This window comes from Stenella coeruleoalba (genome assembly GCF_951394435.1).
Source record: "Stenella coeruleoalba genome assembly, chromosome: 16".
In the NCBI taxonomy this organism is placed as follows: Eukaryota; Metazoa; Chordata; class Mammalia; order Artiodactyla; family Delphinidae; genus Stenella; species Stenella coeruleoalba.
In genome coordinates this window covers 69802215-69825783 of record NC_137162.1, presented here as the reverse complement: position 1 = coordinate 69825783, position 23569 = coordinate 69802215, and the positions used below count along the sequence as shown (strand labels likewise).

Here is a 23569-nt window from a genome sequence, read left to right as displayed (position 1 = left end):
ATACTACACTCCAAGAACTGTTATAAAGCATAGAAATGAGATCAAACATGTACCAAAATGGCTAGTACCAAATATACACCTGAAGAATATGAATCCCTCTTCCCCATCACCCCCCATACGGCAGTGTTCAGTAAATGATGCTGTGTTTATGAGTCATCATTCTGCTTCCGTGGTTCAGAAACTGACCCCCAGTTAACTCCCAAAATTAACCTTTCAGAACATCAAAATTAGAAGGTACTTTTCTATCATCTTGTTCAAACCATCCATTTTACGGATGATGAAATTGAGGCCTAGAGGGTTCAGGGGCCTTGTTCAAAGCCTACTGTTTCTCCTCTATTGCTCTTTGCCCTGTACCTTGTTAATTATCACCTTTTTGAAGTCTGTGTTTACAAGTCCTGGCTAATGTTTAGCTCTTTGCATCTCCAGTACTATTTTGTGAGGTGCTGCCCCACAGAGTTATTTCAGGTCTTCTGCACAGGTCTCCCAAAAGGACAATGCTGTGAATTCTTCACAGCTCTCCAGAGGTGCCAAGCTGGTGCATGGTCACTGGCCCTGGGTCCCAGATACTTCCTTCCTGAGAGAGGGCTGTTCTCTGGACATATTTGTCTTCTGGCAGAAAAGCATTTTTCCATGCCCACGGTGGTGAAGCTGGAGGAGAGAGTCTCACAGAGGCTGGAACAGTTCTGTTGGCTTCCTGGCCTTTAGTGGGTGACTTGCCAGACACTCGTGCTCTGGGGAGACAGCTCTCGCTCTGTCTCAGTCCCTGGGTCTGCGGGGGACCCAGTGATCCAGAGGAGAATCTTCAAGGTCAGAGACCTCAAGTAACCTCGAGAGCTCCCTCTTTCCTGCAAAGCAGCTCCACCACTGTCCAGGGCCCACTCGTTCCTCCTTGAGGACTAGAATTATGTAAACAGCCCAATCACAACACAGTCGGGAGGGTCCAGACACTGTGAAGAGTCGTCCTCACAGTGTGGAATTCAGTGAGTTCCACCAGGGAGAACAGGAGAGACGTGACTGAAACCCCCTTGCAGGCTTGTCAAACCACAGCACCCCACTGCAACGCTGCCCTCACCGCCTCACTGCAGGGGTAACCTTGGGAGATTTCAAACTCTGAATGTTGGCGGGTAAGGTTAGGTAGGCACATCAGAATCTGGTTGGGGGTGGGAGCCAGAGGACAGGTTTGAAAAAGCTCCCCACATGGTTCTGATGAGTTGCCCTCACCCGCTAGGGTTGCTAGAGTTAGCAAATAAAAACCAGGACACCCAGTTTCATGGGACTTTCAGATAAACAGTGAATACTTTCTACTATAAGTATGTCCTATGTGATACTAAAGACACACTTATACTAAAAAAAATTGTTGTTTGTCTGAGAGTCAAATCCGACTGGGCATTATGTATTTTATCTGGCAACTCTCCCACCCTCTCCACCCTCAAACAGGAAAGTGACATTTTCAAATACCATTCTAAAAAAAAACATACATTCACTGTCAAAAGTGCAGAAAAATATGAAACATTAAATTAAAACCAGTAATAATTTTACCACCCAGAGTTGTTATTATTTTGGTCTATTCCTTGTCTACACACACACACACACACACACACCTGTGTGTGTGTGATTTATTGTCACGTATATATTTATAAAATTTGGATTACACCAAACATCCAAATATTCAGTTTTATATTATGTTTTTCCCTATAACATTATATGTATGTATAACGTGCTTTATTTCATATATCATTGTATATATTTACTGCTATATATTTTCCTATGTCTTCAAATATCTTTCATCACCAGGTCTTTTAATGGCTGACAAATGCTGACTCTAATTCCCAGCTCGGGCATGTAGGGGAATGCCCTCCATTTTGGCAGACAGCAGTTAGCCATCAGATGCTTAATGTGGCAAACACCCTGCACCATGCCGGACCCACAGGAGGGATCCCAGAAATGCTTTTGATTAAATGAGTAAGTAAGTGAATGAACGCCTGTAGACCCTGGGAGCACACTAGCCCAAACACAATACCCACATTTCCATTGTACGGGTCCTTCAGCAGGGAGTTGGTAATTTAGAGCACAGCCTTGTGGCCCCTGGTGTTGAACATACGTAAAGTCCTGATTTGGCTTTAAATTTCACAAATAGTATCAGTGCCAGGCCCCGTAGTAAGTGCTATGGACACAGAAACAAACAGGCTAGAGCAATCACATTCGTGTGAAATTGTGTGTGTGTGTGTGTGTGTGTGTGTGTGTGTGTGTGTGGTGGGGAGACAGATAATAAGAGAGTAAATAAATATAATTTCATACATTAGTAATAAATGAGGCCCGAAACCACTGCAGCCACAAGGCTTACTGTCCATGCTAACATGATTCAACTATTTGACACTCAGCGTTAACATGACAGCAACATTCTAGAAAATTCTAGTCCAAAAAGATGGAGTTGCAAACAGTGGTACTGTTTGTTTTAGGAACTTCCTGAAAACCCATTTATCTGAACAACAAACTCTTCAACTAATGGGGATCAGGGTGGTTGCCCCTTTCTCAGAACAACCCAACTTGTCTATGTACTCTTCAAGGTCCCCTGCAAAGCCCTCACCTTGCTGTGTTCATCCGTCCTAAACTATTATATCACAAACTGCACAATTCCAACCAGGACTCCACAGCGAAAGACCCACGTTAAACTAGAACCTCAAAATCTTAATATTCCACCCTGACCTCCCCCTTCTAAAAAGCTTCTATGATTCCATCAAAGTAATGATATCCCTTACTGCACTAAGCAATACATTTGGCTTTGTGCAATCAGCAGGCCATTTCAGGAGTCTGTGTAGGAATCAGCAGTCAACATGAGTGGTGTGAAGTACAAGAAGCAGGGCCACTCAATCCATAGTGCTGGAGATGGGGCTGGCAGTGGGGGTTGAGATGAAAGCCTCTCAAAAGTGGTAACATTTGAGCTGAGACCTGAATGAGGAGAAGGATCTGGCCTTGCCGTATCCTGGGGCAAAACCTTCCAGGCACCAGCAATAATGAAAGGAAGGTTGACAGTAGAGCAAAGGAGTTCAGAGAGGTGGAAGGTATCAATAGATGGATGCCAGATGATGTAGCTCATTGCAGGCCAATGTAAGGAGTTTTAATTTTACGCTAAGTGTGACTCAAAAAAAAAAAAAAAACCTGGAAGATTTAAGCAGAAAAACGACATTCTTTCAACCATCCTTCCGGTCAATGAACGTTACTTGAGACGCTTCTCTTGCCTGGTGTTCGTGGGCATGAACTGCGCTGGAGATTCAGCTTTCTAGAGAAAAGACAGACACAAGTAGCCAGCGTGCGGAAGACCAACGTCTGTACGTTGCAGGAGGTGTGAGAAGGAGACGGTGACCAGAAAGCGAGTGGCCCTTCCTTGTCATGGCTCTGCCTCCCATCCCTCCAGGGTCCGATGTAAGTGCAGTTTGCTTGATGGTAACTAACTTCCAGGCTCTAAGGTCCACAGGAGGTTACAGCAAACTCGGGCTGTGGACTCCCCAGGAGCAGCCAGCTCGTTATTTTTACCTACATGCCTCAGGAGCAAGCTTAGTACCTGGGAGAGAGTAGGAGCTCAATAAAGTTGCTCAACAAATGTTGGAATAGATGGTCTGCTTTTTGGGTATTTATCCTCCATCCAGTTACAAAAAGTTATGAAATTGTATGCAGAGCTACATATATTATTAAAACACAAAATAAATGAGAAAATTAGAGGAAGGAAATGTGAAGGTAGGGAAATACATTACGGTTGAAAATCCTTAGCAAGTAGCTTTGAACAGAGGTGAATTATAAAGTCTTGTTAGCAGCCAGAGAAAAGAGACCAAGGTCAGTTGCTAGATTCACAGATACAAAATTAAGAACAAGAACAAGAAGGCAGTGGCTCAGGAAAAGTCCAGTTCTTTTCTTGTACTGAGTCAAAGAAAAATTTTTATGGGTCTTCATAAAGTGATTTTCTGTGAAGTAGTATATAACAACATCCCTAAAACAATACAGTTGTGAGTTTCAAATGGCCGTTTCTGGAAAATCCCGGGAGCATTATCCAGGCATAGCTGGGCCCAATTCGATCAAGGTGACTGGGAAGAGGCAGAGCAGGCACCTTTCTGGTGACCAAGGTTGGGTACCAGAGGGACAGATGCGGGCTGGGAAGCCGAGGATCGAGGTGGCTGGGACCCAAGCACGCTGGAGCTTGATGGAGCCAGGCACATGCATACATCTTGCACGCCTCTGGAACGGAGTAACTCAGAATACAGGAGATACCTCCCCACTTACACCCTGCGTGGAGTAGCTTTCTGCCCTCCTGGAACAAAGTGAAGGAGAGGGAGGCCTACGCAGAGGGAGAGACTTGCGGAGGGGGGAATCACTTCATGAAGTGCTACAGTAAACACCTCATATTTCAACTCTGTGAAGAAAACATCTCCTGGCAGACAAGCTCACAGAACGTGCGCAGTTAGTGGACGGGTCGTCCAAGGCCTGCATGCAGCTCCATCAGGGTCCCCCACTTCCTGGGCCGTAAAAACGTGGTCCTGACTGATGGCTGACATATGAGGTGACAGGCAAGGAAATGGTTTCCTTTGGCTGCGTGTGTGTGCCGCACTTTACAGCTCCCCTGGAATCAGTAAGGGCAGATACTGCTATTGCATAAGCATAGACTCTCAGTGGCTTCTTCGTGGAAGAGAACATTTGGTTTCGAAAAGAAAATCATGGTGAATTCAAAATAGAAAAACGTCTCCTTGAAAAATATTGTTCTTTTTGAATGACTGTAAGCATGGTTTAAACTCACTGGATTTTCCACCAGATCTGTGTGTGCAGACATAACCTATGTTATGCTCTGATGATGTCGGGCACTTGAAAGGAAAGCTTTACCTCTTGCAAAGTTCTTTGTCACCGCTTGTAGATGGGAAAGTGGGGCCTCCACAAAGGTTAAGTGCCATTTCCAAGGCCACACAGGTGGCTCCTAAATTCCCAGCTTCTAAACTCAGCTGAGAGCTCTTTACATGAGAGGACGTCGATGGGGCAACAGGAGCCCAGCAATTCTTCATTTCCCCACCCCTTACCTTTTTCTCCACTTTTCTACTAAAGGGATACTCTTAGGTTGAGGGCTATGAGTGCAGCTGCTTCCATGGTCTTATCTGCTAGTCCCACTTTGCACAGATATCTGCTTTTCCATGAGTCCCAAGTGGAAATGCTCTAAACATAAAGACCTCAGAAACCAACAAAGGCTGTGGAAGTTCGCCGAGCCTCAGATCACAAGGTTGGCATTAGAATCCCCTCCTAGCCTTCTGACCCAGGCTTGTCTGGAACCCTAGTCCTGTCATCGTGTCTCTCTTTTCCACACAACATGACCAATACCAAGAGGTTTTCTGAGTGCTCACATCTGAACCAAGGGACCAGGGAGATTTCAGTGCCACGGGCTGTACATTCTGGTGAGGAATATGAAGCAGGAAAGACATTCATAAATTCTCAGACAATAAGGTCAGGAAAATAAATTCTTTGCACGACAATAAGGGGAATTCACTGGCATGACTGCAGTGCTGGATTTGTACTGTTTGCAGCTTAGGATGGAGAGTCAACAACCACACACTGTTTAGGGTACTCGCTATGTGATCAGGCTCCTCCCATCAGGCATATAATTCAATAATTATTTCAGGTTTAGGAATACATTCTGACTTCATATTACGTGAAGATTTGTTTTAGGTGCTATTGCGAGGGAAGGGGAGGAGGGGATAGAGGGTGGGGGGAGGGCAAAGATAGTGTCAACCGATGCTGACCCTAAAGAGATTATTCCCTAAGCAAATATCAACTGAAGGTCCACCTGCTGAATGAACATACCTTACTCAGGGGGGGCTGCCTGGTGCTACACAGGGCTACCGAAAAAATATATTTATAGCCATTTTTTAATGGGAGATCTGTAGGAGACTCAAGAAGAATAAGAAGGACATAAACGCAAATCGATCAGTGCCCAAAGTATAGGAAAAGAGATGAAGGTCCTTTCAAAGGATTTCAGCATCAAGGGTTGGAACAAAGAAGGTTTCGCCTTTTAGTAACCAGAACACTCTGTTAACCAGATGGGGCCATTCCCTGGCATTTGCCTATTGTAGCTTCTGATCCCTAAATCTCCAGCCAGCCAGCAAATTCCCCAGCTATGATTTCCTCCAATATATGAGCTCATTTCTCTGCACTAACTCCCAAATGGTTGACATCGATTTGCAATGTTAATGAAGTAAGTACCCAACTATCCTTGTTCATGAGCTATTACCTCGGTATTGATTGTAGCCTTAATTGACAATTACTTGAATGGGCTGGGCTACACTGAACCTTTATTAATTTTCCATTGTGATGCCCATTACTAAACTTCACTGCAGTTGTATAATAATATAAACTCCCCACTGTGGCTAACTGAACTGGAAAATTCCACTGGCCATTTCTCAAACCTGTTTATCCTGGAAAACAAAGAATTTGATACTGTTAAATTTGATAACAGGATTCTAGACCTTGGCTCTCTGGGAAGAGAATTGTGACTTTGGCTGTGAAAATAAATAGAATTTGCTGAATTATTTTTCTTTCACTGTTATTTCAGAGGACATGTGGTATCCAGAGACGTGATTCTTCCCCTCGCTGCCTAGAGAAACAGTGAAATCCACGCTACTGTAAAATTATATTCATTCTTCCATCTTCCTTTCTTTTTTTTAATGGGGAAGAGACAGCGAGGTAGAAGAGATTATGTAGTTTTAGGAATTTTCATTTTCCTCAGCTAAGCCTTGGAAATAGATTTTTTTTCTTGCCCCTCTCTCAAACACACAAGCAAAATCTCTGATTTCAGACCTTCTTAAAATAATAAACGAAATATATTAGAAATATCAAGACCCTGTTGGAAACGAAAGTCAGAGCTTTATCATGGAGGAGGTAAGAAGAGGAAGAGCTTGCTCACCAGCACCCATTTAGATATCACTTCCCTCTCTCAGCTAGACCTCAGAAATCAGAAATGACTCTGGCTTTGGCCTCTTAGAAAGCCTCACACTGGCCTCCCTTTATCACCTAAGGTGCCCTTGACCAGCTCTAACCATGTTGGGATTACAAATGTGCACGTTAGGGTGAATGATAACCGTACTTGGAAAATGGGAAAACATCATCATAGAGGCCATTCTTCCTCATCCTATGGCTGGGACCAGCTGAAGTGGGGTCATTTAATGGAGAAGATGTAGGGGAGGAAAAACACCTTTCCTTCATCCTCTTACGTTCAGTCACAGGGGCCTGTGAATTAAACTAACAAAAAATCAGATTAACAAGAGAAAATTTTACATGCGTGGAATCTTCACAGAAAAGAAGTGAATTCCTGAAGAAGTGATTAGACTTGGGAGCTTATGTACTATTTTAACAAAGGGCAATAGATAGTGGAGAAGTGACTAAACAAAGGAAAGAGGGGTTTGGGCTTCTAAGGGCAAGTACATTTTTGGGAAGGTAAACATATGAGGGAAACTAATGGTAGATAAGGGTTACTTAGTAAGGTTTACTTATGCAGACTCATGACAGTGTCATCTCTGTTTCCAGTGACAAGGCCTGTTCTCCCCTTCCTGGTATGGGATATGGGAGGGGTACACCTTCACAAAGGAAAATTTATGCCCCACTCTTAGGCAGACTTGGGGAGGGCAGAGAGCTCTTAATGTGTCTGCCATTTTCCTCAATGCCTTCAGCTCAAAATAACCTTTATACCAAATTGGTGTATTTTTGTGGGGTGGAATTCTTATCCCCCTCAAAGGTGATTCAGAAATATAACTTATGATCTAAGCCAGAGAAATGACTGTAATGCGATATAAAATTGATTAGAGTTAAATTTATTTTGTTATGAGCTAATAAAACGGAGCCAGTCCTATGGGGTTTTGGGAGAATAACTGGTACAAGCAGAAAAGGTGGGGGTTATTATCCGTAAAAGATTATCCATAAGGGAACTGCTGAATTCTTGGTCTTGCAGTTCTACAAATATAGTCAATATCCACAAAAATTTCAGGAAAAATATTGACTGGCATCCAACCAATACAACTTTTAAATTAATCAGACTGGTACCGTCTTTGTTTTGTTTTGTTGACCATTACACACTCACGGGAAGTCAATGACAAGCAAACTAGCTTCTATTAGAGAGGATGTTTTGAAAGAAAAACTTAACAGAGACGAGTTTAAGTACAATCATCTCCGCCTAGTGTGAAAGGCTATGCAGTGTGGTATAAAATGCCTTTCACTAGGAATCAAAATCCTCATTTTGTACTGAGGCTATAAGCATAATGTCTATAGACCTCATTATAAAATGAGAGGTGTGTACCATATAACCTCTGAGGGACTTTCTGTCCATCTGAAATGCCATGATTTTGGCCTTGCGACATTGAGGCACATAAAGGTAAAACAGTGGTAAGAGCACTGTGCTCAGAGGTCAGAGCGTTGCTTTGAGTTTGCATTCCCAGGCCAGCTGTGTGATCCTGGACAAGTCGCTTCATCTTCCGGCGCCTCATTTTCCTCCTCTGTACTATGAGGTGCCACTGAACCAGGTGACCTGTATGATCCCTTCTACATCTCGGGTTCAATTCAACACAGTAAGTAATGGCTCTTATAATTTACTTCTATGAGTAGACTTGGCAAAGCTATAGTACCCACTTATTTAATTAAACATTAACCCAGGTGTTGCTGTGACGGTGATTTTCCAGATACGGCTAACATCTAAAATCAGTTGACTTTATCTTCTCTTGACTGCCCTGGCAGGACTTCCAAAACTATGTTGAATAAAAATGGCGAGAGTGGACATCCTGTCTTGGTCCTCATCTTAGAGGAAATGCTTTCAGCTTTTCACTGTTGAGTATGATATGAGCTGTAGGTTTGTCATATATGGCCTTTATTATATTGAGGTATGTTCCCTCTATGCCCACTTTCTGGAGAGTTTTTTTTTTTTTTTAATCATAGATCGGTACTGAATTTTGTCAAAAGCTTTTTCTGCATCTGTTGAGAAGATCCTATGATTTTTATTATTCAATTGGTTCATGTGGTGTATCAGAGTGATTAATTTGTGGATATTGAAAAATCCTTGCATCCCTAGGATAAATCCCACTTGTTCAAGGTGTATGATCCTTTTAATGTACTGCTGGATTCAGTTTGCTAGTATTTTGTTGAGGATTTTTGCATCTACAAACAATAAATGCTGGAGAGGGTGTGGAGAAAAGGGAACCCTCCTACACTGTTGGTGGGAATGTACACTGGTATAGCCACTATAGAGAACAGCATGGAGGTTCCTTAAGAAACTAAAAATAAAGCTACCATATGATCCAGCAATCCCCCTCCTGGGCATATATCCAGAGAAAAACATGGTTCAAAAGGATATATGCAACCCAATGTTCATTGCAGTGCTGTTTACAATAGCCAAGACATGAAAGCAACCTAAATGTCCATTGACAGATGAATGGATAAAGACGATGTGGTACATATATACAGTGGAATATTACTCAGCCATAAAAAAGAATGAAATAATGCCATTTGCAGCAACATGGATGGACCTGGAGATTATCATACTACTAAGTGAAGTAAGTCAGAGAGAGGAAGAAAAATACCATATGATATCATTTATATGTGGAATCTTAAAAAAAAAAAGGATACAAATGAACTTATTTACAAAACAGAAACAGACTCGTAGACTTAGAGAATGAATTTATGGTTACCAGGAGGGAAGGGTTGGGGGGAGGGATAGATTAGGAGTTTGGGATTGACTCGTACACACTGCTATATTTAAAATAGACAACCAACAAGGACCTACTGTATAGCACAGGGAACTCTGCTCAATACTCTGTAATAAGTTAAATGGGAAAAGAATTTGAAAAAGAATAGATTCATGTATAACTGATTTGCTTTGCTGTACACCTGAAACTAACACAGCATTGTTAATCAACTATACTCTAATATAAAATAAAAATTAAAAAAATAAATAAAATAAAATAAAACCAGTGGACTTTAAGTGAATGAGATTACCCTCAGTAATGTGAGCGGGCCTCATCCAATTAACCAGAAGTTCTTAACAGCAAAAACTGAGCTTTCCTGGAGAAGAAAACAATTCTGTCTCAAGACTGCAGCACTAATTCCTGCCTGAGTTTCCAGCTTGCCAAACTGCCCTATGGATTCCAGGCTTGCCAGCCCCCGCAATCGTATGAGCCAATTTCTTAAAATAAATAAATAAATAAATACATACATACATACATACATACACACGCACACATACATACACACATATTTGATTGGTTCTCTTTCTCTGGAGAACCCTGACTGACACAGCTCTCCAGGTGAGACGGTAAATTGGTGGCCATCAAAGAAGATGCACTGATATTTCTTTTACTTACTATGGGAGGAGTAGGGATAGAAACATAGAGCACAGGTTATCTCAGTGGCTATGTATTCAGCTCACAACATTTTTTTCCTTGGGTCTCTACAGGTTTTATTTGCTTGTTTGTTTTGAATTAGTTGACAACATTTAAAAATAAGGAGATACCACTTAAAGTGTGAATTTCTCATTCTCTTAAATAACTGGAGACCTAGGAACCTGAGGCCTGTATTCCTGCAAGGAAACAGTCAGCTGGAACTAAATCCTCAAATTGGGTTACTTGTCACCCTGGGGTACACAAAGGCTTTCCAAGGAGTATCAATTTCTAGACACTCAGCTTCCATATGCTCTCATTTCTAAGGCCGATCTGATTGGCAAACTGCTTGCCTTCTGAGCCTCAGAGTTGCCCTCTTTTTCTCAGTTCCCCTTTACAATCACCTTTTTCTCACGTTGCAAAATGTGGGAGATACCAAGATACACTGCTCAACTCCCCCTTCAACAAAGCACTAGCTGCCTGTAGTGGGTCAAATGGTGACCTCCAAAAGATACAGCCATCTGGAGCCTCAGATTGTTGCCTTACACGGAATAAAGGTCTTTGTAGATATAATTAAGGTAAGGGTCTTGAGATCATCCTACATTATGGGGGGAGGGCCCTAAATCCAATGAGGAGTGTTGTTTTAGAAGGAACTGAAAAGTAGGGAACCACAGAAACACAGAGGGGAAGGCCACGTGAAGACAGAGGCAGAGATCTGAGCCAGGGAATGCCCAGGAGCGCCAGGAGCCTGCAGAAGCTGGGAGAGAAGCACGGAGCAGCCTCCTTCAAAGCCTCCAGAAGGAACTGCCCATCAACACCTTGCCTTTGGACTTCTGGCCTCCAGAACTGAGAGGATAAAGTTGTCACTTTTAAGCCACCCAGTTTGTGGCAACTGGTTATGGCAACCCCAGGAAATGACTACACTGGCCCCCTGGGCAAGCTCCTTCAGGGTTGGCCTCATCCACTAAAGGCCCACCCTACCTGGGCCCGCCACCTCAGCCTGTCACCAGCACAACTTTAATGGGCAATAATTGCTTCAGAGCTGCCTCCTGGGTTGGCCACGTGCTCACCAAGTTCTCTCCAGTCCAGAACGCTTGCCCTCACCTTCTGTCTCAGCATCTGCCTCCGGAGAACCCAACCCGTCAGGCAGAACAAACGCACACATTCTACCCATCTCAAACCCTACCGTGGTGCATTGCCTCGGGGTGTTACAACTCCCTGGGTGACAATAAGACAATTCAAAATATTGATCTTGACGTTGCTGTAACAAAATGGTTCCTGTTCCCGTTTACTTGTTTTTATAAACGAGGTTTCTCAGCCCCTTACATCTATAAACACCAAACACAGGAACAGATTTGGTGCTGAACCCAATCTCATTCTAGCATTAAGTAATGTTCACCTACGCATATATGAACTAATTGGAAAAAATAAAACCCACCTATCTCATACAGGTATGCATTTCAAATAAAATTTTATGTTTAACAGTTATTCATAACAACTTTATAAGTATATTCAGGCTGTTTTAATCAATTTTTCCAGAAGAAAAGATTTTAACACATATGCTCTTACGGTCACAGGAAATAAACTCTCAATTTGTATTTTAATTTATGTGGCAGAGAAGTCTGAAAGTGTGATGAATAAAACACTTTAAATCAAACATTATATTCAAATAAAATTTTGTGGGAGAAGAGAAATTAAAAAATAAGTTCAAGGAGAAAAAGGAAGTAAAATTTGTTTGTCAAATAAAATTTGTTGGTATACCTTTTTATGGTTGGTGGTGGTTATCAAATTGCAATGGGGTTTAACTTCTATCAGAGTGATATAAGGCTTTTATTTTAAAATGTCACCGTTTACAGTGCACCACTAATTACCTTGTAAAACTAACTATTAAGCTCACTATTAAGAATTTTAGATGTTAACCTAAAATCTGATAAGGGTACATGGTTTTCCGAAAATTTTTCAGGAGGTTCATGAGAGAATAGTTTGACTACCTTTGATTTGCATTGGCTGCTGGCACCTGTAGGCATTTCAGTATGATTTCTGCTTTAGCTAAACAACTGAGTATCTCTCTGCTAAAGCCTATGTTAATCCCCAAGTGCAGTTTCTGGGAGTTTTTATCTCCCCCGGATCTCTGAGGATCCAACATGCTTGCTGGGGAGGAAGGGGATGAAATACAGCCCTTTCTGATTTCCACAAAAGTTCTTTAAAGGCAAGGGCCACAGAAGAATGCTGAGGGGGCAAGAAAGAGACCTACTTACAAATTCCTGCAAAGGAATTTAAGAGAAGCTGCTCCTTTGGCACCCTCCCTCCATCCCCCACTCCCCAGCTTTCTCTCCCTTCTCTACATAGATTCTGTTACAAGCAGGTGGAGGAAAATGACACATCTGAGGAAAATGTATTCACTTTCGCACTATTGCTGTTCCTTCCAAAATAATAACTTTAACAATGAAGTTATTGCCACTTATTACGTGCTTATTATGTGCCAAGGGGAAAATGAAATTACCTTAACAGGTGGCATCAGAGTTCCTCGTAAGAAGGGAATGGTCTTTTGAGAATCTCTTGATAAGCCCTCTTAGGGATTGATTCTAAAAATCATCCAGAAGATGCAGAATACAAGCAAGAAAATTCTGGTGAAAAATTATGACAAATAATAACAGTCAACACCTTTACAAATACTTACTACATGCCAGGCACTGTTTTAAGTACTTTATATATAGAAACTCATAAAATCCTCATGACCACCCTATTATCCTTGTTTCAAAGATAGGGAACTGAGGAACAGAGAGACTGAGCAACTTGTCTCAGTGCCAGAGTCTGTGCTCTTCTCTACTAGGCTCCTAACCACTGTGCTATACTGTAACAGGACATTTTAATAAAATGATAGTAATTAAACCAATATGGTGTCATTTCATCATAGAGTAAGGAAATAGAACAGAAATCTGAAACAGACCCATGTATAGAAAATTAACATATGATAATTAGACATTTCAAATCAGTAGCAAAAATGAAAATAAATTTCTACTTCACACCTAAACCAAATTATATTCCAGATGGATCAAATGTATCAAATGTGTAGAAATGTAAATGTATCAAAAAATTTAAGTTCTAGGAGAAAATACTGGAATATTTTTTATAATGTTGGCATTTCCTTCTAGGCATATGAAGCCTAGTATCTGTATTTAAAAGATTTTTACCTTTAGCTACATAAATAGTAATGTATATGGAAAAAATATACTATAATCCAAGTTGGAAGAAAAACAATACCCTGAGACAATACTGAACATATATGATAAACAAAGAGACAGAAAACATAATATATAAAGAGTTTCCACAAATCAACAAGAAAAAAACCTACCCACTAGGATAAGAAAAGAAATACAAACATGAATTCACAGAAAAATAAATGTAAATGGCCAGTTACTGTAAATTAACTTTATATATAAATAGGTGCACAATCACATCAAAAGCCAAAGATGTGCAAAACAAAAAATATGGGATATCACTTTTAAAGAAAAAATTAGCAAATATTAAAGTGTTTGAAAATATGGCAGATGGAAAACTCTAAAATCCTGTTGGCATATCGGTGGTAGAGTAATTGGCAAGCCTTTCAGAGAGAACATTGGCAGTAGCTACTTCAACAGAAAATCCATACAGGTTCCCCCCACTATCTGAAAGTAGAGTGCTCCTGTGAAACCTTTCATAAGCAGAAATGGTGTAGAGTGGAGAAGCAATTACCTTAGGACACATTCTGCTAACAAATGCACAAAATAAATCAAGATAAAGCACAGATGCTCATGGACTCAGTTCAAGTTATGCCAGCTTCATGCTGAGATGCTGAGTGTAGTCCCCGGGAAGGAGCTTGGCGGTGCTGTTCTCACTGCTATTCTGCTTGGGGTGCACTGTGAGCTGCCTCTATAATGGCTCACTGCAAAACACATACTGAATGCTATCTGCACTTTCCCCCTTTTTTTTGTAAAAGTGAAAATACTCTTTGGATTTCTTTTGGCTTTCAGAAACAGGTGTTAGTGTAGGTGTTTTGCTAAAGCAAAGTGGTGTAAAGTGAACTTTTGAGAAGCGGGGCATAACTGTATTCCCTTTATCCTAGTAATTACAGGGGGGAATGATCATGTCTCCAATGTTTAAGAACATGGAACGAGTCCACATGTCTCTCCTGGGTCAAATGTCTGCATTAGAGTCTGGTTTGCAAGGCCCTCCGTAATTGGGGCCACCGACCCATTCAGTGCCACCTCTCACACCAACCTGTCACCCCAAGCCTGACAGATGCCAAATAGCACCCCCTCCCCCACGCTGTTTCATCCTCTCAAAGGACCTGGCTTCTATCTTTGCCCACCCGTTTTGAGGCCAAGCCCAAGCTCCATCTCCTTAATGATGTCAGGTCTTTAGCACAGTCCCTGACACCAAGTAAGGCTCAATAAAAGCAAGCTTTTGTTACTTTAATATTATTAATCCTTAAACAACTACTCTCTTAGGCGAGTCCCTAAATCTTTTGGGTGTGTTTTCTTTACAATGAGCTTGAAAGTTTCTGGAAGACAAGAGATACTTTGGGCTTCCCATGTAAAGGCAGTACAGTTTACAAGGTTTTAATATCAGACAGACCTGGGTTGGACCTTGATCAGCCATTCTCTACCTATTTTTTAAGTTATTTCACCTGTATGCACTGGCCCATAATACATGCTAAATCAATTGTTACTATAATGATTATGGTTGCATAGCTGCATCATATCTGCCCCATCGCAGCAATGTCAAAATAGAATCAAATCCATAGAAAGTAATCAGTAAACTCTTCTTGCAAGTTGATTAGCTTAGCAATCCAACTTCTCATGTGTTCTATCAAATATACTCCAAGTGACACTTTGTGTGTGTTTTCAATCATTCATTCATCTAAGAATAACCTCTCTTAGTTTGCTTTTAAGCCAGCTAGTAACTATTCTCAGCTTAGAACTATTCAAAGAATCAGTCTTCACCCTGTTGCTAGGAAACTCTGTCTTTGGTGCAGAAGTTAAGAATCAATTTCCCCATGCCTTAAAGAACATATAGTTAAGTAAATGACTTCCTCAGAAATACTGATTCATTCTAATAGCATTCAAATAATATGGAAAATAAGAGGTTTTTATGTGGAAGCTGCATCTTTACAGTGAAGTAGACACGCACTTAAGAAAAACATATTTACGCATATAATCTACATCTTGTTCAGAGAGAAAATAGCCTTTAATGTAGTAATGGGACTATTTATGTAATGAAACTCTCATGGGCTCTTGCATAAATAATGATTCCTGAACTGTATGAGTTTTTATGTGAAATCTGCCTTTGTGAACTTTCATAAGAATTTGGTTTTGTGATTACATCAAAGGCTGAATTTATATCAGCAAATGTAGCTTTGTGAAGACATGAAGAAATTTTCTAATAGAAACATCATAATTAGAAGCACATTTTCTCATAAGATTTGTTTTGAAAATGCTTGTGCCTCTTCATGGCCTAAATGTCTTGCAAAGGATTCTCTTGGTCAGCAACCAGCTTCACAAGCATTCTCGGACATCAGCAAGCCCTGCTCCAGGGAGGGATGCCAGCCAGCCTGTGAAATGTTTCTGTAAGAACTTTTGGCTGCCTCAACTGCCTAAAGCAAATGTTTGTTTGCTGCAGTACGTGAATCAAATGCTTTTGTGTGAAAACACTCGCTAGAGAAACAAATGTTTGTTTTGGTAATCGACATTTGGACTGTTGGAACATTACCACTTAAGATATTGGTTTGAGAAATATACATTTAATTTGGAAAGCACCAGTTAGGATCAAGCATGTGACACAAATCTAGGCTGTAAGGAAATGAGGTTGAAATTGGACCCAAATTTTTCACTTTCCCTTGTCAAATCTGACTAGGAAAATGGTGCCTTGTTTTACATGTTGCTGTATAATGTTACTGAGTAACAGCATAAAAGAAAAAAGTGACCTACTTCCTTCTAGAAGTGTATGACTTATAAATTATCAAAGATAGCAGCAAGAATGTATTTATCTAGTATTAATATTTAAATGCCATTTTCCTGTTGAATGTACCACATGCTCCATATTAATCTTTTAGATTAGACTTAGTACAAATTGATGTGTTCTAAATGGAAGATTTCTCCTTACCGTTCGCTTCTGATTATCCATGCTAACTGGCAGGAAGGAGGAAAGGTACAGATACTCCAAAACAGCAGGTGATATAGAAATAAGCTTTGGCTTCAGAAAGCGTTAAATTTTTTAGCAGCAGAAAGAAACTAATTACATTTTAAGGGAGAGAGGTGTTCAGAGGGAGCTTGGATGGCAAGAGGGTCATTTATATATTAAATATTGTATTTGGTCATAGATAATCCATAAATAGAAAATCAAACTCTAGTATACTATGGCCAAGGCTGCACACTACAGCAAAAGTTTTTAAAATTAAAACACTTTATTTCCTGTACATCTTAAAGCATATTTTTAGCCCTGGTGAAAGCCAGAAGTATATGTAGATGCATTTGATTTTTCACCATTACGTTTGAGTTTTCCTTTTTCATGAAAATAAACTGCAGGATTCAGGTTCATCAGAAAATTTATGAGCCGATACCCATAATCAAATCACTATGTACTTAACAATAAAATAAAATTATAGCCCAAACTCTTTGCTGCTGGCCTTAGTCCTATTTGATCATTAGCTGAAAAAAATCATATTTTGAAGTGGAAAAAGAAGCCAGTATCCATTCAGAATAGCCCAAGAGAAGAAATACTCATTTGAACATTGAGAAACATGACTTTGTAGCCTGAATCCACCCATTGCTGTTTCCATTTGTAAATTTCATTCTACTGTTGAGAAAGATAAATGATATAATTCATGTGAATTTGAAGTACTTTGAGCTCCTCAGAACTTAATAATTCAAAGTATTGCAGTAAATTCCCATTTATTCTGAATCCAAACTACCAGAAAGCTGAAATAATGAGAATTTTTTGTGCAATTTATAAAATGGTAATGTCCCTGGAGCATTAAAAGATTCTAAATTCTTTTGAATCACAGAAAGACTAAATTTTGTTCAGCGTAATTTTGTGGTAAGAATGTTTGATAGAGTCCTAATTCTTTGAAGGTAGGAATTAATCCATATGTAGCCTATGCTAATTATTCCTTTTAATTCCAATATAAAAATAGTACATTTGCATTTCCAGGAAACTGGCTTTGTGTTTCTAGCCTAATATACTCTGAAATGTATACCAGATCATAAACTTTATAAAGTTTGATAACGGATCACGAGTCCTACTTTATTAGCTATAAATGATTCATGTGGTTTCAAGTAAGAGAAACCCACTCAAGCCGGCTAAAGGAAAAGATATTATTTATTACTATGATACTGGGCTCTTTCATAGAACCCAAGCCAGTACTCAGCCATAAACTGGAACCAAGCTGGAGGTCTGTGGGAAACCCTAGGAATTTATGTTTTTGCTCTGCCTCTCATCTCGACTTCTCTTTGTCTATCTGCTTCATTCACTTCTCGGTCTGCAAACCAATTTCTGCTCTTATTTCCTCCACTAGGTGGAAAGTTGGGCCCTGTGTGGTAACTGACATCATGTATTATGGAATCAGGCACTGGAGAGACACCAGCACTCTTTTAGCCCCACCTGAACTGTAAGAGAACAAGACAGGTCTTGCTGGAGTCAGGTATCCATTCAGTCTCCCCATTTCCTCCTGGCCCCCAGTACACTAGAGAGGAGGGGGGAGGAGGGGAAGAATTGTAGCTTAGGTAAATAAACAACTGCTGTGGATAGAGGGAGGGTCAGTTGTCAGAGAGGCAGGCTCAGTGTGAGCTGGAAGATCTATACTGTCAGTTCTCAAATGCTTTGGTCTCAGAATCCCTTTAGAGTCGTAAAAATTATTCCAAGACCCCAACAGTGTTTATGTGCACTGTAGCTATAAATATTTACTATTAGAAATTAAAACTGAGAAATATAAAAATATTTAATTTCTAATTCATTTAAAAAACCCATTATATGTTAACATCATTAAAATTTTTATGAAAAATAACTATATTTAAAAAAATAAAAAATTAGTGAGGAAAGTAGCATTATTTTACATTTTTACAAGTCTCTTTAATGTCTGGCTTGATAAGAAACAGCCTGATTCTCATACCTGCTTTTGCATTTAATCTATGTTATTTCGGCTAAAGTGTATGTAGAAAACTGGCCTCACATAGATATGTACATAGTTAAAAAAAAAAAAAAGGAGTATTTTAGCCTTTTAATATAATCGTAGATCTTTTTTGATACTATGCTAAAATCTGACAAGAGACAGATGCAATCTAGAATCTGAAATTATATCAATGGAAATTTTGTACTCTATTACAATAGTATCCATTGGTTTATCTTGCAATTTTACCTGTGCAGGATTTTGTAACATCATGCATGGGTCATTTGGAAAATATTGGCTGACAGAGTTATGTAGATATTCCAAATGTTGATGAATTTCATTATACAATATACAAAAATCACAGCTTCTAATATCACTACCAATCTCTTCAGAAAAGTTTTTAAGTATTGGGAAACTGTCACATTCATGGTAACAGATACTAGTTTTCCAAAATTCTAATTTTCACTTGAAAGCTTAAATTTCAGCATTGGAAAAAAATACTGTCAATTGCATGTCCTGTAGAAACAGACTGACTTCATCCGTTTTTGAGAAAATGTCTGCCAAATAACCAAGTCTAAATAACCATAATTTGCCTGTCACTTGTTCTTTTAAGTAAAAACGTTCCATGAAAAAAGTCTAGTTGAGCTCACAACCCAAGCAACCATGTAAGTGCTTTTCCTCGAGACAACTGTCATACTTTGGTACAGAGAAGTGCTTTATTCATATTCCTAATTATGAAATATAGGAATATTCATAATTCCTATTTCATCAGACAGAACACTAAAAACACATGTAACCAAGCATCAGTGTTTAATAAAATTAATAATTTTTAACTGATCCATCAAGGACATTTAACAAAACTGTCTTTTTTCTCCCACATGGTGGTGAAGAAAACAGGACTACTAAGTATAGTCTGTTATTCCCTCTAAGGTGCCAGCAGTTTTATCCATTAGTGCTTTTTTCTTTTTTTTTTTTACCATCAGTGTAAATGTCAACAAAGTCAACAAGGCAAATTATCTTTTTAGTGTTATTATGAAAATTGTTTTGTTTTCTCATATTGCTGAAGGGGTCTCAGAGATACCCCTATTACCACTACTGCCAAGGATTTGTGGACCTTGGCACATACTTAGAAAATCAGTTATATACCAACCTGCTAAACATACATTCATATTGGCTGAAATCATTCAGTAATGGAATCTTATTCTTTTGGTACAACATCTTCTTGGCAACAAGAAAATGTACATCCATATTAAATGGGAAAACACCAAATTTAAAAAATTATAAACAAGTTATGATTTTTAAGTAATTAGTTCTTGGGAGAATTTTTAAATGCAGACTGGTAAAGTTGGTAAACAACCTCAGAAATTATGGAGTTCAGTATAACCTCCAGTGGAAGAATACTTACAACAATAAATGCTCTGGTTTCTGTTTGATGGATTACTTTGCAGGAACTGAGAAGGCCATGGCTGGAGCCACGTGGTATGGCAATTTCCCAAATCACAAAAAATTAAAAATGCAAGGAAACCCTTAATTGTTAAGCTACCACAAATAGATTTGTGAGTTAAAATAATAAAAAATAAAAATAATCATATAAAACTAAATTTTCAAAGGAAGCAGTGGTGATCTCAAATCAGACAGTATTGATTTGAGATCACCACTGTGAATTTACTAAGACTCAGAGATACAGGGCTAAGGAGAGGGTAGGTTAATCCAGACTCAACAATTTACTCGCTGTGTAACCTTGAGCAAGTGAACCTCTCAGGCCTGTTTTGTAAAATGAAAGCAACAGTCCATACCTCACAGTCTTCTTGTATTACATGAGCTAATTACAAGATATTACAAGTGCTGAACAGTACCTGGCACATAGTAGATACTCAAAAATGTTATTTCTGTTTTAAAAGTTAGGCAGTAATATAACAGAGAAATTCAACTGCTAATCTAACAAGTCGGTCTTTATTATAGTATAAAAGAACCATTAAAACGGCAAGAGTTACTAAGAGTTAGTAAGCCAACACAGGTGACAAAAATGTAATAAAAATAAGCCAACAAAGGTGATAAAATGTAATAATAATAATAATACTCTGTTAATCTAAAAGAAGGCAAAAAAAAAAAAAAGAAGAAGAGAAGAACAATGAACTGATGTATGGCTTAAACAGAAAACAATAGCAGGGACTTCCTGATGGTCCAGTGGTTAAGAACCCACCTCCCAATGCAGGGGACATGGGTTTGATCCCTGGTCGGGGAACTAAGATCCCACATGCCGCAGGACAACTGTGCCTGCATGCTGCAACTACCGAGCCCGCGTGCCGCAACAACTGAGCCCGTGCACCACAACTCCTGCATGCCACACTGAAAGATCCTGCGTGCTGCAACGAAGATCCCACATGCCGCAATGAAAACCCAACGCAGCCAAGTAAATATTTAAAAAAAGAAAACAATAGCAAAATGAAAAATTTATACTTTATCATATAAATAATCACCTTAAATGTAAATGATCTAAATAAACATCCTAATTAAAAAGCAGAGATTGTCAGATTGGATTAAAAAGCAAGCGCTTAACTGTCTAATCCTATAAGAAACTCACTTAAAACATAAAGAACAAATGGGGTTAAATGTAAAATGATGTAAAAGGCTGAAATGAGAGGTACCAAGCTAACATTAATCAAAAGGAAGTAAGAGTGGTTATGTTAAGATCAGATGAAGTAATTACAGAGCAAAGATAGTAATAAGAAGAAAAAAGGTCATTTCTCAAAGATAAAGGGATCAGTTAGTTCATCAGGAGGACATGAAAATCCTAAACTTTTATGAAACCAATAACAGATTTTTAAAATACATGAGTAAAAACTGATAAAACTGCAAGGAGAAATAAATACATCCACAATTATAGTTAGGGATTTCAATATCCCTCTCTCAATAACTGACTAAACAGGTAGACAAAAGGTGGATAACAGGTACATAGAAGAGTTAAACAACACAACTGGACTTAACTGACATTTATAGAACACTCCACCCAAGGACGGTAGAATATACATTCTTTTTAAGTGTATGTACATGGAACACTCATCCAGAGACACCACATTCTGGGCCATAAAACAAAACTCAACATGTTTAAAAGAATTCAGGCTATACAAAGCATGTTCTCTGACACAGTGCTATTAAACTAGAAATCAATACCAGAAAGATCTGCAGAAAATCTTAAAATGTTTAGAAACTAAATAATACTCTTCTAAATAACCTATGATCAAAAAAGAAATAAAAAAGGAAAATTAAAAGTATTTTGAACTGAATGAAATGAAAACACAGCATTATCAACATTTGTAAGATGCTGGTAAAGCTGTACTTAGAGGGGAATTCATGCACTAAGTGCCTGTAGTAAAAAAAAAAAGAAAAAAAAGAAAAGTAGTCTCAAATTAGTGACCTTAGCTTCCACCTTAAGAAAGTAGAAAATGAAGAGCAAATGAAATCCAAAGGAGAAGAAGAAAAATAATACAGAATTAAGTGGAAATTGATGACCTTGAAAACAAAGAAGCAATTAAAAAAATCAATAAAGGCTGATTTTAAATTTTTTTATAAATTTATTTATTTTTGGCTGCATTGGGTCTTTGTTGCTGTGTGCAGGCTTCCTCTGGTTGCTGCGTGCGGGGCTATTCTTCGTTGCGGTGCGCGGGCTTCTCACTGCGGTGGCTTCTCTTGTTGTGGAGCATGGGCTCTAGGTGCACAGGCTTCAGTAGTTGTGGCACACAGGCTCTAGAGCGCAGGTTCAGTAGCTGTGGCACATGGGCTTAGTTGCTCCACAGCATGTGGGATCTTCCTGGACCAGGGCTTAAACCCATGTCCCCTGCACTGGCAGGCGGATTCCTAACCACTGTGCCACCAGGGAAGCCTGGAGCTGATTTTTTTAGATCAATAAAATTAATAGGGCTTCCCTGGTGGTGCAGTGGTTGAGAATCTGCCTGCTAATGCAGGGGACACCAGTTTGAGCCCTGGTCTGGGAGGATCCCACATGCCGCGGAGCAACTAGGCCCGTGAGCCACAACTACTGAGCCTGTGCATCTGGAGCCTGTGCTCCACAACAAGAGAAGCCATGATAGTGAGAGCCCCACGCACTGCGATGAAGAGTGGTCCCCGCTTGCCACAACTAGAGAAAGTCGTCGCACAGAAATGAAGACCCAACACAGGAAAAATAAATAAATTAATTAATAAACTCCTACCCCCAATATTTTCTTAAAAAAAATTAATAAATCTCTAGCCATACTGATCAGAAAAAATAAGAAATTATCAGTGTTATGGCAATAAATTTGACCACTTAGATGAAATGCACAAATTCTTTGAAAAACACATACATATGTTAGTATATACACATACATTTTCTTATTCTGTCAGCAGAGAGAGCTAGAAGCAAGGATACGTCAGTAACAATGAGCACAGTGAGCAATCAGATCTTGGTTTCTAAAACCATTCCCCAGTAAAAGGAACCAGGGCTCCTTGGAGAAATCGGTGATTCTAGGATTGGGGCTGGAAATACACAGATGAGCCTGGAGAATTCTGTAGTACCAGAAAACGAGGAAGTACTCAAACAAAAATGCAATGTATGAGGTATGTCAAAGGAATACTGGGCCAAGTGAAAGAGCTCACCTAGATGAGGTAGTGTTTATCACATCTCACCACACTTTTCTTCCTTCTTTCCATACTGTGCTCTTTGGAAGGAGGTCACTATGTGTAGCCCCAGTTCATGGAGTGGGGAGTTATGCCCCACTTCCTTGAGAAAGGGGTATCTATGTAAATTATAAATGTATAAATATAACATATATAAAGGTATATTGGAATTCTTCTCCCTTGTTATTTACTCATTCTTTTATTTTTGTCAGTATGAATTCATGAATAGTTATTTTATACTGTGTGTTATAATCCAAGACTACTTTATTTGGTTGCTCAAATGGTTCCAGCTTGACTACTGGGAGCACTTTCTTACTTTCTGGTGCGTTAAAATGTTCCAGACTTATCTTGTGCTGTCCCTGTGCCAGCAACAGACTCA

The 23569-nt window shown here is 39.5% G+C and overlaps 1 protein-coding gene across 5 annotated transcripts in view; it reads right to left on the bottom strand.

Annotated features, from left to right (window-relative positions):
- The window catches only part of RTKN2 (rhotekin 2), a 213618-nt gene that overhangs the window by 36495 nt on the left and 153554 nt on the right, over positions 1-23569 (bottom strand). The window contains exon 15 of one of the 5 annotated variants that reach the window (XR_013824351.1): positions 12892-12973. The exons of 3 other annotated variants lie outside the window; for them this stretch is intronic. The gene's annotated coding sequence lies outside the window, so the exon portion shown is untranslated. Of the gene's footprint in view, positions 1-12891; positions 13016-23569 lie in introns of those variants that run through there. One more of the 5 variants, XR_013824355.1, reaches the window with a different exon arrangement.